The following is a 12,006-nucleotide window of genomic DNA, read 5'->3' on the forward strand; positions in this document are numbered from 1 at the left end:
TCTGAAATCGGGGTCCGCGAAATCCATCGCCATCATGGATGATGCTGATGATCATCGTCATGAATGATCCAGACGAAACGCCTCGGGAACTGTCCGCGTCCCAGAGGTTGCGAAGACGACAAGCTGAATCCTTTCATCCAGTGGACGTAGTTTGCCGATAGGCTGCCGCTCAGAGACGAAGAGAGACGCGTCGAGCAAAACGTTCCGCTTCTTTCGCTTTGGTCCCTTAGGCTTAGCAAGGTTAAACCTTTGCCTTTTTGTTATGAAACAACTTTCTCAGATTCAGATTCTTCAGGAAGTACTTTATGTTCTTCCCTCCCTCGCTTTAACACTTTACATCTTTCCGTTTCAGTACGGCCAAGTTTTTGTAATGCATCATAAACGTTTTTAATCAAATAATAATACGGTACGGTAAAAAAAAAAAAAAAAAGTAACGTTTACTGTACAGTGCACCTCTGATTTTACCTGAACGCATTAGTATTGCGAAATACAGGCTATTACAACAAAACGAAACACTAAATTTCAGCTTAACTTAAATGTAATTATTTATTTCTCTCTGAAAAAGAATAAAATGAGCAACAATTATTTTTCGGTGTTTATTGTTTGGCATGCGAGAACTCTTTGTCTGAAGTGCTCGAAACGCAATTTGCACCTTTCCTTCGAGTGAGCACACTTATCAGGTTTCATACAAGTCCAGCGTGCCCAATACTCTCAATTCTGAGTGGAGTTAAGAATCGCTTTTATTTTTTTCCTATTTATTTCTAAGATCACCTCACTAACTCGTAATTTATATACCAATGTAAAAGTTCGTGCCATCGGCGTTTGTTTACAGACGCTTCAACTATCGTATTTTTCTCATATATAAAAATATAAACACCTCTATTTTTTTTGTGGTTGTCAACGCCAGAAAAATATTTGGAATAACGAAATGTAAGATCCTTTAGAAAAGCTGAAAATATGCGCCAAGGCGAATAAAACAACATGCACAGGAGTAGTGCTTTAGACATTATTACTATTTCGCAAAACTCTTTGTGTGTTTGCACGCTTTTCGCAGAAAGCATATAGTCGTCATCGTGTTAAATTCCCACCCAGTTAAGGACGACAAGAAAGTGCTGCAGGAATAAAGAAATCCATTGGAAAAAAGCTGATCTCCTGCAAGGAGCGCAAACTTAGGTGACCAACAGTGCCACAGTAGTGACTGTTAAAAGATTTAGTTATTAACACTCAGTGACATAGAAAAAAATGTATATAATTGTCTCGACACTCTGAGGCTTCCACAAACAGGCATGCCCTGCTATCTGGTTTGTTTTATTTGCATCTTACGATAAGCCAGGTTAGGTTACATTTCTAGCGAGAAAGGTTTTTGTTTGGTGTTACCTTCTCAGTTGAACGCGTCCCCGACGCAAGTTGTGTTCTTGGTGAACAGACTAAAATAGAAGTACATAAAATGCGGCTTTTGTAAATTAGCTATTAACTTAAGCTTGTTTTCAGGAAAAATTTTACGTTCCTTCTTGAGAAAGCGTTAACATTACACGCCTTTTTTTTTCGCTTAAATATGGCAGAGATTACACGAGGAGTATACGCAATGCATGTTGATGAGCCTGCATGTGGTCCATAGATCTAATGCACATGCATTATTTGGCGCCCCGACATTGCCGGAACATGAAGCCACTCAAGAGCGATCCGGTATTTTCCAATTTTCACTTTCTGCAGTATCCGAGGAGAAAAATTTTGCGGTCAAATCGTACACTTGAGCTGTTCTCTGGAAGTGACGAGCTTCAATGGCCGTCGTGCAAGCAACGTTACACAATGCGTAGGGCACAGCCGCACGTTTGTCGTAAGGATGCCCATCACAAGAAAGTGAATCTAAACGACGCTCTGGACATATAACGTTTAAGCCTTTACTTTTTATCCGCTGGATGATTCAGAGGAGATAAGTACAGCACAATGAAGATTTTGTTGTAAGAAAATACGTGCGCTTTCACTAACTTGAAAATAACTATATTGTCCGGTGGTTTGTCACACGGAAAGCTTCCTAGGATCTCTTGAAAACAGTGGACCTGCTTGTGTTATGCTGATGAAATGCTCAAGGTTAGGAAGCTGAGAAAAAAAAGGAAAGATTTAATGAAATATAGACCGTTGCATTCCATTTCAATTTAGGCACAATAAAGTGCACTCGATGAAGCGGCTGTACTTGAAACGTGAGCCGTTTGAGCTTTCTTTTCTTCACTCATTTTAATTTCAGCAATGGTGGATATTTTCCCCGTTTTGTTACGCGCTCGTATTTCTATACCTCCGAGTACGAAAAGCAAGTAAACATGTGGGTCGTCACAATACGAATACCTTCCGCCTGGTGTGCCCAATGTGGTGGATGTTAAACCTCTGGGACACCAGTACCTGCTTTATGGATATAGTTTGAGGGACGAAAAAGAACAAGCTCATGGGTTTGCGCGTCCCTCAGGAACTCTTTACATATATGTGCCAACGGTCCGAATGGAAACATGAGTACAGAAATGCGGACAAGAATAATGAGGGGTAGCAGGTTCCTGTCCTTTATTCATGTCGCATAATTTCTCCACACAAAATAAATTTGCTCGCATAAACTGTTCGAGAATAAAAGATTATGCAGTGATATCTACAGCAAGCTTTCGCTTACGTTTATCTGGAGTGCTTTAATTACAAATTTAGACCTGAATCACATGAAAAAGTAGATTTTTTTTTAGGTTTTGAACATGTTGTTCTAAAACTGCAGTTTAACAAGTTCAAATTGATTTTAACACAAACAACTGTAATGCTGAAAGAAACATCTACGAAAATGGTATCAGCTGAAGCTGGATTGCAGTTAATAAAACGGTACATAGCATTTTTGCTGAACAAAGGAAGCAAGAAAATTCCTACATTCATGATTCAAACAAATTTATGAAGCAGCACGAACCGACAACGCAAATGAAAGACTGTAAAGTATTATTTTTACATTTATTTTTTTTAATGCCTAATTACTACCTCAATAAGAATTTTGGATTCCACCAAGGTGTGCTTGACGGCGAGAGGCTCAGAGAGTGATCACGCCAGCAAACAAATTTTTTCGACAAAGCTCCTTCCATGGCAGATCACCCTATTTCCCACATGCCTTATACCTCCTCAGAACATTCAGTGGTGGCGACTTGCAATGTCTGAGACGTTACGCATGTATTCCTCACTGTTACGCTATTGTCTAGCGCATTGCACTCCAAGTACGCACTGGATACGTACGGCGTACGCCATAATGTAAATCCTGTCCACCACTTGCCCCCTACGTAGATGGCACAACCTCGGCGAGGCGCTGCACTGCAGGCGAACGTCCTCCTCCGGTGCATCGGAATGACTATTGAAAGGTGGTGGCGTCGTGGTCGCGCATGGCGCCGCTACGACTACGGTGACGAGGTGCGCGTGTCGCTCGACTGGGCCGCCGAGCCATGCGAATACTTCTACCGCTTCCTATGCGGCCGCTGGAACCAAAGCCACCTGGGTCTCTCCAACGAGTTCGTGCGCCTGCACATCGACCTGCTGACGGCAGCCATAGAGAAACTGGCACTCAGAGGAAAGAGTAAGGCCTTCATTAAAACTTCCTCTTGGGCAAGTTGGTAGTTCACCTTGACGTAGGGCTTTTAAGCCTGAACAACGACAAGGACACGAGATGCGATAAACACACAGAGGCGCTAACTATCAATTGACTTCATTGATGGAAGGCAACCGCTTATATAGGCCGAGTGGTGGGAGAGAATGAAACCAAAGCGAATAATACTGAAGCAATAAAACAAAGAAATCAATGGTTGAAAAAAGCCAGAAAAGCTAGGCGCATGCGCGGGTTGGCATTACAATTTGCTCCGAGACTTCCTGACTGTCTAGCCATTTGGTTATAGCGGCTTTCAATTGATACGCCAAATCTGAGTATGTCTCAGTACACTTTTAATCCCACTGATACCTGTTCCTAATCTCCATCGCTGACAGCTGATATATTTTCCCTAATTACTTTTTAAGGAAGTCATAGTTTTTCAAGTCACCGTCTAACACGCACTTATTTCTTCCGATGCCTCAGCGGAGAGAAGAGCTACCAATTTTTTGTGCCCAAGTATCTCGCTCGAAGCGCTTATTTTTGCAGACACACTCGAAATCTGCCAAATACCCTGCATTATCCTCGGCAATGAGGAACGGTTGCAGACCCTCTCGCGGCTTCAAACTGTTCCCTTGAATGGCAATTAAACCTTCATTTCTTTCAACACTTTTTTAATTTGCTGAAAGCTCGAGCTGCATAAGCTTCTTTAATCAGGAAAACTGCTTTCGCGTTCTAACCTTCCACGCTCATCGCGCTCTTGGCTTTCAAGCCTTTCACGCTCATCGCACTCTTGGCGTTCTAGCTTTTCACGCTCCTCGGGCTTTTGGAGTTACAGCCTCTTGGCTTCCTCCTTCCTTTTTCTCTGTTGAATATCATCCCAGGCATCTGCGGCTTCCTCAGCCTTCACCTTTTCGCTGCCTGCATGATCCCGAGAATTTCTTTTTTTCTTTTTGTTGAGCCCTAATCGATGCCCAACTCCTCACAAATTTGGAGAAGTTCTTTGACCTTGTAACTCTCCATCAGTTACAGCGGCCTCTTGTTATTTGCCTTTTTAGAATAGTGTACTAGAGGTTCGTTGTCTCGCTCCTAGCAAGATACGCGCAAGCTTTTCTCACACTGATTGCCCTCTCAGCATCCCTTGGTTTTCAAACACATCCTGTAGGCTTGAAATACGCAAGGTTAACACAATGCTACGCTCAGCCTTTCTCTAAGCTACCCTGTTTGTCAGAGAAACTCTGGCGTTTGAGGACAACTTCAGGTATTCACCGCGCAGAAGTGCCTGAGGCCGGTCAATCCCGCAGCTGCCATTCAATGTTGCGCATGTGAGGTTATCACAGTGTCCCGCCCTCTACAGAGTTGTGCTAAGAAGTTGGTTGCGTAGCACTCGTCACCCGTTTCGTGAACGAGGGCTGTCAGCTCCCTGTGCGGTAGAGATGAATCCGAGTCGGCGCTGGTGAGATGAAGAAAAAGCCTTATACACTATTTACAGGCATTTATATAACGAGATGGGCTCTGGGGCCAAAAGATAACATAGCCATCCTCGACGGTCCTCGCGCAGCGACGGCCGGGGAGATTTCGCTGCGTCCGCTCTCTCCGGCGGCGTACTGCTCCCTATGGACGTTAGTGACGAAACCCCTCTAAAGCGGAAGCACTTGAGTCTCCGTAACCCGAGAATCCACTGGCTCTCAAATGGTTCAATCGGACGGCAGCACGTTCGCAGGGTCAATGGGAGAGCTCGCTACACTCTTGCTTCAAATATGCCGCGGAGCGCGAAGGGGTCCACCGCCTGGGCAACGGCGCCGAACTGTTTCGTCGCTGAGCGCATGTTGAAAAACGTCGCTCCTCTCCCCTTGGCACTGCTCGTCTCCAGTGCATTGGTATCTTGCACAGCCGTATCAGGATTTTGTCAAGGAGGCGTTCGCTAGAGAAAATTTGGCGTCCGGCTGAATTTATGGGCCGCTTTGGCAGGGCACGCACGCACGCACGCGCACACACACACACACACACACACACACACACACACACACACACACACACACACACACACACACACACACACACACACACACACACACACACACACACACACACACACACACACACACACACACACACACACACACACACACACACACACACACACACACACACACACACACACACACACACACACACACACACACACACACACACACACACACACACACACACACACACACACACACACACACACACACACACACACACACACACACACACACACACACACACACACACACACACACACACACACACACACACACACACACACACACACACACTCGCGTACGCGTATACATTTGCGAGACAAATTCAAAAGCTATCCCTTGTGCTCAGTTGCAAAAGCTCTTCAACGTAGTCCCATTCTGAAACACTAGCTAAACTGCCAAGGCCCGGGGTACCATCGCATAGGTGGTGCCGGCTACTCACAATTATAGCCGGGTACGTTTGGCAATGGAAATAGACACTAAACAAGATCATTAGAAATAGATGCACGCAAACTCGTTTAGCACGCCTCTAATAGTAGCTGTGCTCCTCCTGGAACCTCACCTTAAACGTTTAAACTGGAGATGTTTCCAGTGGCAACTGCACACGTACACTTGCACTCATAGTACCGCAAGGCGACTACGCGAATCGTGTTGCCTTCTAGGCTGATAAATTATTTTTGATATTATGCGGCATGTGTGACAAGATGTGGCGCAGAATGACCTTGTCTTGATTACCGGCAGTAATCCGACATCTTCCGCAAGGGTGTGAGCGCATTGCTTCGGGCTGAGGATCCCGTATGTTCTCCAGCTGTGCACCGTATTCATATTACTGAAGACTGAATTAGACTTCGTTGATCACCCTTCTTGCATCATCCTCTATAAGACAATTATTTGTTCCTCTTTCCCGCTTCGTCGTGCGTGAGCGTGTGCGTGTCATAAAAAGAGCCAAATGTATTTGGCCTAATTTCCTGCTGCATTAACTCAACCCACACATATACCCGTCATATTTTGCTCACATGGACAACATTAGACACAATGCCATATTACTAAACTCTATTTACTTATTTTTTCGCTCCAGTCTTTTTAAACAGCACGTCATAGAGTACGTCGGGGGAGATATAATTTGTTTTTTGGAAATTCTCTACTCGTCTTATACGCGGTACATGTGAGCGCTAAATATGGAGCTCTGCGAGTATTACCATTATACAGGAATACTAGCAACCGAGAAATAAAATTGGCACACACATCCACTAGCTTCTATTTATTTATTTATGTTTCCGCCGCCTTATTCAATTTACCAGTTAAGCTTTGGTTAAGTCACTTTTGCTGCGAAGGCAGTGCGACTTCCTTTTTCATTATCGCCGTGTATTCATAGTTGCGTAATCTGATGCTGGTGTGTGAACACTTAATTGCGATGTCGCTCAGTTTTGCTTTAGACAACCAGACAACTAGTGCATGGCTGCAGAAATTATGTTTTCCTAAGTAATGTGCACTATAACCTACTCAAACATAACCTAACAATGCTGCTTTCTTATGGCCTGCGTCACACCTTCTTGCAGCACTTTGCGAAACTAGGCTGCCTTTTTTTTATATCTGTCGTCGTGCTCTTTCTGTGCTGTTTTCTTGTTATGCTTTACTCTTTCAATCCTGTTTATTTTCGTCAGACGCTTTTTTTTTTTTGCACTGTTAGGACGAGTGCTAGTTTCTCATGTCCCCTAGATTGAAAGATGCCGGAATTCCCAGGAGGTTCAGCCAGAGCTATTTACAGGGTTATATATCAGTTATTCCTATGAGTCATTCCTTAAACTCAACCCCTCGGCTTTTGGTAAATAGCCACCGATTATCCGCGGTACGTATCAGTAGAAAATGACAGTTCTTTATATATCGCGTTTTTTTAATATGCCGACTAGTCGTTGTCTATGCGTCTCAATCAGGTATGTTCTGTGTCGTTCGGTAATGGTAGCCATGTTTATATAGCCATAGCGCCTTGCTGCTGCATCACTTCCTACCCTTCGCTGTTTCACACGATGTTTATTTTTTAACGCATATACCGAACATTCTTTCAAAGATTTTATCACTAGCCGGTAGACAGCCGAAGATATACGTATTATAGGGCTCAGAAGATCTAGGTATGACACATCCGGCTCAGCCAACTTACTCTGGCGAGATAGGAAGTGGGGCAATTAGTTGGGCGTCTGTGAGTCTAGTCCGACCACATGGAGGTGTAAATGGAAAGCCTAACAATGTGACATATTCTGCTAACATGTACAAAATCAGACGACGCCTGCCCGCTAGTGGAAATAGTGCCTTTCTACGGAAGCATTCATAACCGACATCGCTCGGAGCGCTCAGCACAGCACCTCGTATGGGCTAGTGCGGTAGCACTGAGGCTTTTGGTAGATACTGCGAAGTGGCATGGACTCCAAAAAAGCAGTTCGGTCATCAAGCCGATAAATTGGTTATGGTTGTTGTAGTGCTCACAGTTGCCTGCTTGCTGTACACGCGTTCGCTCCCTTGATAGCTGGCAGCCAACCTCTGCATTCCCACAGAATTGCTCAGCGGGAGCCAGCAAGGGGTGTCAAATTGGGGGCCGTAATATTGTGTATAAAATAGTCCGCGCTTGGACACAGCGAAAAAAACAACAACAGAAGACCCCAAAGCGTCTTGCCTTGTTATGTTTAATTCAGCCGCATACATTTCAAGCACATGGTAGTGAAATGCCATGTCTTTGGGCCGTTAAAATACGACAGAGGCATCGTGGCAAAAGACTATCCTTTAACGAATTTATTATTTCTGCCACAAGGCAAGGGCCTACGTTTTGTAAAACTGGCAACGTAGCCGGAGAGCGAGCGCAATGATCCGTTGATCACCTCGAAAATACGAAATGGGTGAAGATGTCTCGATAGCCTCGTGCAAACTGATTCTTGGCGGATCATCTGGCCTCAGCAGTCGGAACAGCGTCGCAGGTGGCTGCTTCTGATGTTGGCACTGGAGGTCAGGCTTAACATAGATGTGTACAGATCAAGCAATGCTGGGCCAACAGCAATTTTAACGCGAAGTTCACGATTCTATGGATGGCGGTCTGGTTGCTGCTGCGTACTACGAAAAATTTAGCTTGGGCACTAGTATAAATATCAAAGGAGAGGGAGACATGCAGTCGTGAACATCTACCATCTGTAAATAAGTCGTTCATTTGCATTTTCTGTCATCTAATATTCGCGCTAACTGCTTAAGTACTTGTGACGAACTCCTGTCATAGTAATAGGAAAGCCGAGGTGCCCAAAACTGAAGTTCCCCCTATAAAATACTGTGGACACAGTCTCGAGCAGCACCACAGAAGCAATTAGCGGGTACAGACTGTCGCTGGACTATAATGTATCTTGAAGAGGGCGCAATCCCGCCAGCGATGCGAAGGTATTCCGCGCCTCAAAAGGCGATGGCGCGACAAGGTACTTACTCTGAGTGTTCTGTGAGGGGCCGCAGTCAGGTGCAGTCATGCATACGGGTTCCGAATGAACTCATACCTGTACAATACAGCTTGTCGATGTCAGCTGTTGTTCCCTTAATCCCGAAAGCTTGGCAATATTATCTACCCATATGACCATGTGACATTCTTACATTCTTAGGCTTGCCCTTTGCGATATAAGTTGTCTGCATTGCATGACGTGCGCATACCTATTTCCCCTCAGGAACTGCATTACTATTGAATACTTTTTTTGTGGAATATTTGGCGGTACTCTAAACAAAAACGTTGCAAATGACGGAAGAGAAGGACTCCCGCCTTTATTTATCACACCTGACGGTACTCTGTGTAATACTGAGCGTTATTTAGGCGCTAAAGGTGCTGCTAGCAGCTTGTTTCTGTCCAAGATTCGGAGCACAAGGCAGCAGCATGCATATGTCAGTTTGAGGATACGAAGAGGCGTGCAATTTGTCGCCGAAAAGAAACGCCTATAAAGTGAACTACTCTACAAATTTACGCCGAATATAGATCGTTGTCAGTTTCTAATCTGAAACTATTTTCTCAACTCTTCGAAAGTTCTAGAATAAAGCTACCTGTGCAAACTTCTGTCTTGAGTGCTTCAGCTCCAAACAGTGCAATGTCACCTTGTTCGAAGCCGTCAATGTCAGCTGTGCCAACACACAGCGTTCTCACCCGAAAAAGTTCTGCCTCATTCCAAGTGTTTACTTCTCGCATCGAACGTATGTGCACCGTTATTATTTTTTCCTCCTTGGCAAGGCGCACCCATGGTGTCAAACTCATCTGACGCTCGCGGATGAGCTTAGAGTGTGCTAACCTGTCACGATAATCAGCCAGGATAACATAAATGGGCACGAAATACTAGATACTAATACACAATCGAAGAGCTTCAAGGAAAATACCGTAGCAAAGAACCCGTCAGGACGTTCATTTTCACGAAGATAGAATTCTCGCCGACAGTTGCTGTCAGCTTCGCATTTACCGAATTTCTTTCCTTATTTGGCTACCGCAAGTATCCGGGAAATGAGCTCGTTTCTCAACGTCATTTCCTAGCCAAAACCCCCTTTACGTAGCAATATTTTGCATACCCAAGGCCATTAGGGAGAGATAAAACAAGTGAGCCCATTGCATTTCGGTTTTGGTTAAAGAACACAAGCTCTGTTCTAGAAAGAAGTTTCGCGAATGAAGAAATTCAGCCATGATGATTGAAATTCCAGTAAATGATTGGGGAAATAGAGAAGGTGAGAGTAGGAAATTGGTCGGTGTGACCATCAGCTGGGACTCAGGCTATTTTTCCTTTCAACTGTAAACGAACGTAAACGCGCCATGAAGTTTTCTTTTTTCTGTGCCGCATTCATTCCTCCACCAGAAAATGTTGAAAGAATATAAGCTATTCTTCGGAGAGCAGCTTTAAAAGAAGCTCAAGTTTCAAGCAAAATGAGTCTTTTCAAACATCTAAGGCGTTATTGTATTTTTAAGTATCAGTATGTGAGTATCGGTCAAAATAACTCAACCTTGTCATTTCCCGCAAGCGAATGATATTGTTATCAAAAAGGGAACGGAACAGACATAAGCCCTGCTAATTGAATTTCTAAGTGCGTCCCTTTATGCTCGACGGCAATTCCACCAGATTAAAATTGTGGATGAAACGCTTGTGAATCATGGTGCGAAATATCACGCTTTCAGGGGGCCTCTCTTTTATCTTGGACAAATATGGCGGAAAATTCTCGAACAGTTTACCTTCAATCTATGCATCGCCTGGCTTAGGAACAGAGGCGCAACCACATTAAACTGCCTTAATCTCACCGTCGCCACCGAAACAAACCTCTGAAATAGCACAACCAGGCTGGAAATATCATCACTAGGTTCTTCTGTGGTATACAACTGTAAACTTATTATGGGCAATCTCGCGTGCTTTCAAATATGAAAATACCCAGCTTTTCTTCTTTCTGTATAGCGCTTGGAAAGAACTGCTTATTTCTAAATTCAAATAACCTCTTTCGTCAATGACGTCTGATGTTTTAAGACAATCCACAAAGGTGGAGCAGATTTGTAAAAATTGAGTAACATTAATATGGTCCTTAGTGCAGCCATGCAGCTACAAGGGAAAGCTATAAAGCTTTCTTCAAACCTTCCTAGTCGAACACAAAACTTTCCTATCCCGGACCTTCAGCCCGGGACCACTACCTGTCTGAGGAAGTCTCTCTACCACATGGGCGTACCCAAACAGCCAGCAGTCAGGTTGTAGGGCGAGTATTAGTTGTTAAATAACTCGATGAGGGAATAAGCAGATAAATTAAGGGGAAATAAGGGTGCTCGTTATAATACATGAAGGAAAGAAGCCAACAGTCGGTGAGGCCAAGGAAAGCATTGGGGATTGTATTTTGTCTTTTTTTTTACTTCGGTAATCACATGAATTGGTAATGTAATCTGTTTAGGGGAAAGATAAATAAACACAAAGTAGAAGAAAAAACAACGTGCCGATGGTGGGTACAAAACCCACGGCCTCCGAATATCGCGTCCAGTGCTCTTCCAACTGAGCTACATCGCCGCTGTCACCCCTGCTACTTTCTTGGGTAGTATTGTTGTCTGTATACGAACCCTGAGAGTGTTCACCAGCGCCAACCTCAACCATAGCGGTGGACGTGGAACGTCCTATGTTACTGTCAGCGTCACGTAAAACGTGATCAAGAGCGAGGGCGAAAGCTGTGCTAGAACCTTCTCACGCTACCTATGGCTTCAAAACGGCCAGAACCGAGACCCCCGTAAGCTACAAGCAGATAAATGAATCGGAAATGATGGTGCTAGTTATAATACATGAAGGAAAGAAGCCAACAGACGGCGAGGCCAAGGAAAGCATTGGGGGATAGTAACTTCGGTAATCACGTAAATTGGTAATGTAA

At 44.3% G+C, this 12,006-nt stretch overlaps 1 pseudogene; it reads left to right on the plus strand.

Annotated features, from left to right (window-relative positions):
* LOC146198566 (uncharacterized) overlaps positions 1 to 12,006 on the plus strand; it is a 41,579-nt pseudogene that overhangs the window by 17,783 nt on the left and 11,790 nt on the right.

Source organism: Amblyomma maculatum, chromosome 2, assembly GCF_055883805.1.
Source record: "Amblyomma maculatum isolate TAMU_Amacu chromosome 2, ASM5588380v1, whole genome shotgun sequence".
Lineage (NCBI taxonomy): Eukaryota > Metazoa > Arthropoda > Arachnida > Ixodida > Ixodidae > Amblyomma > Amblyomma maculatum.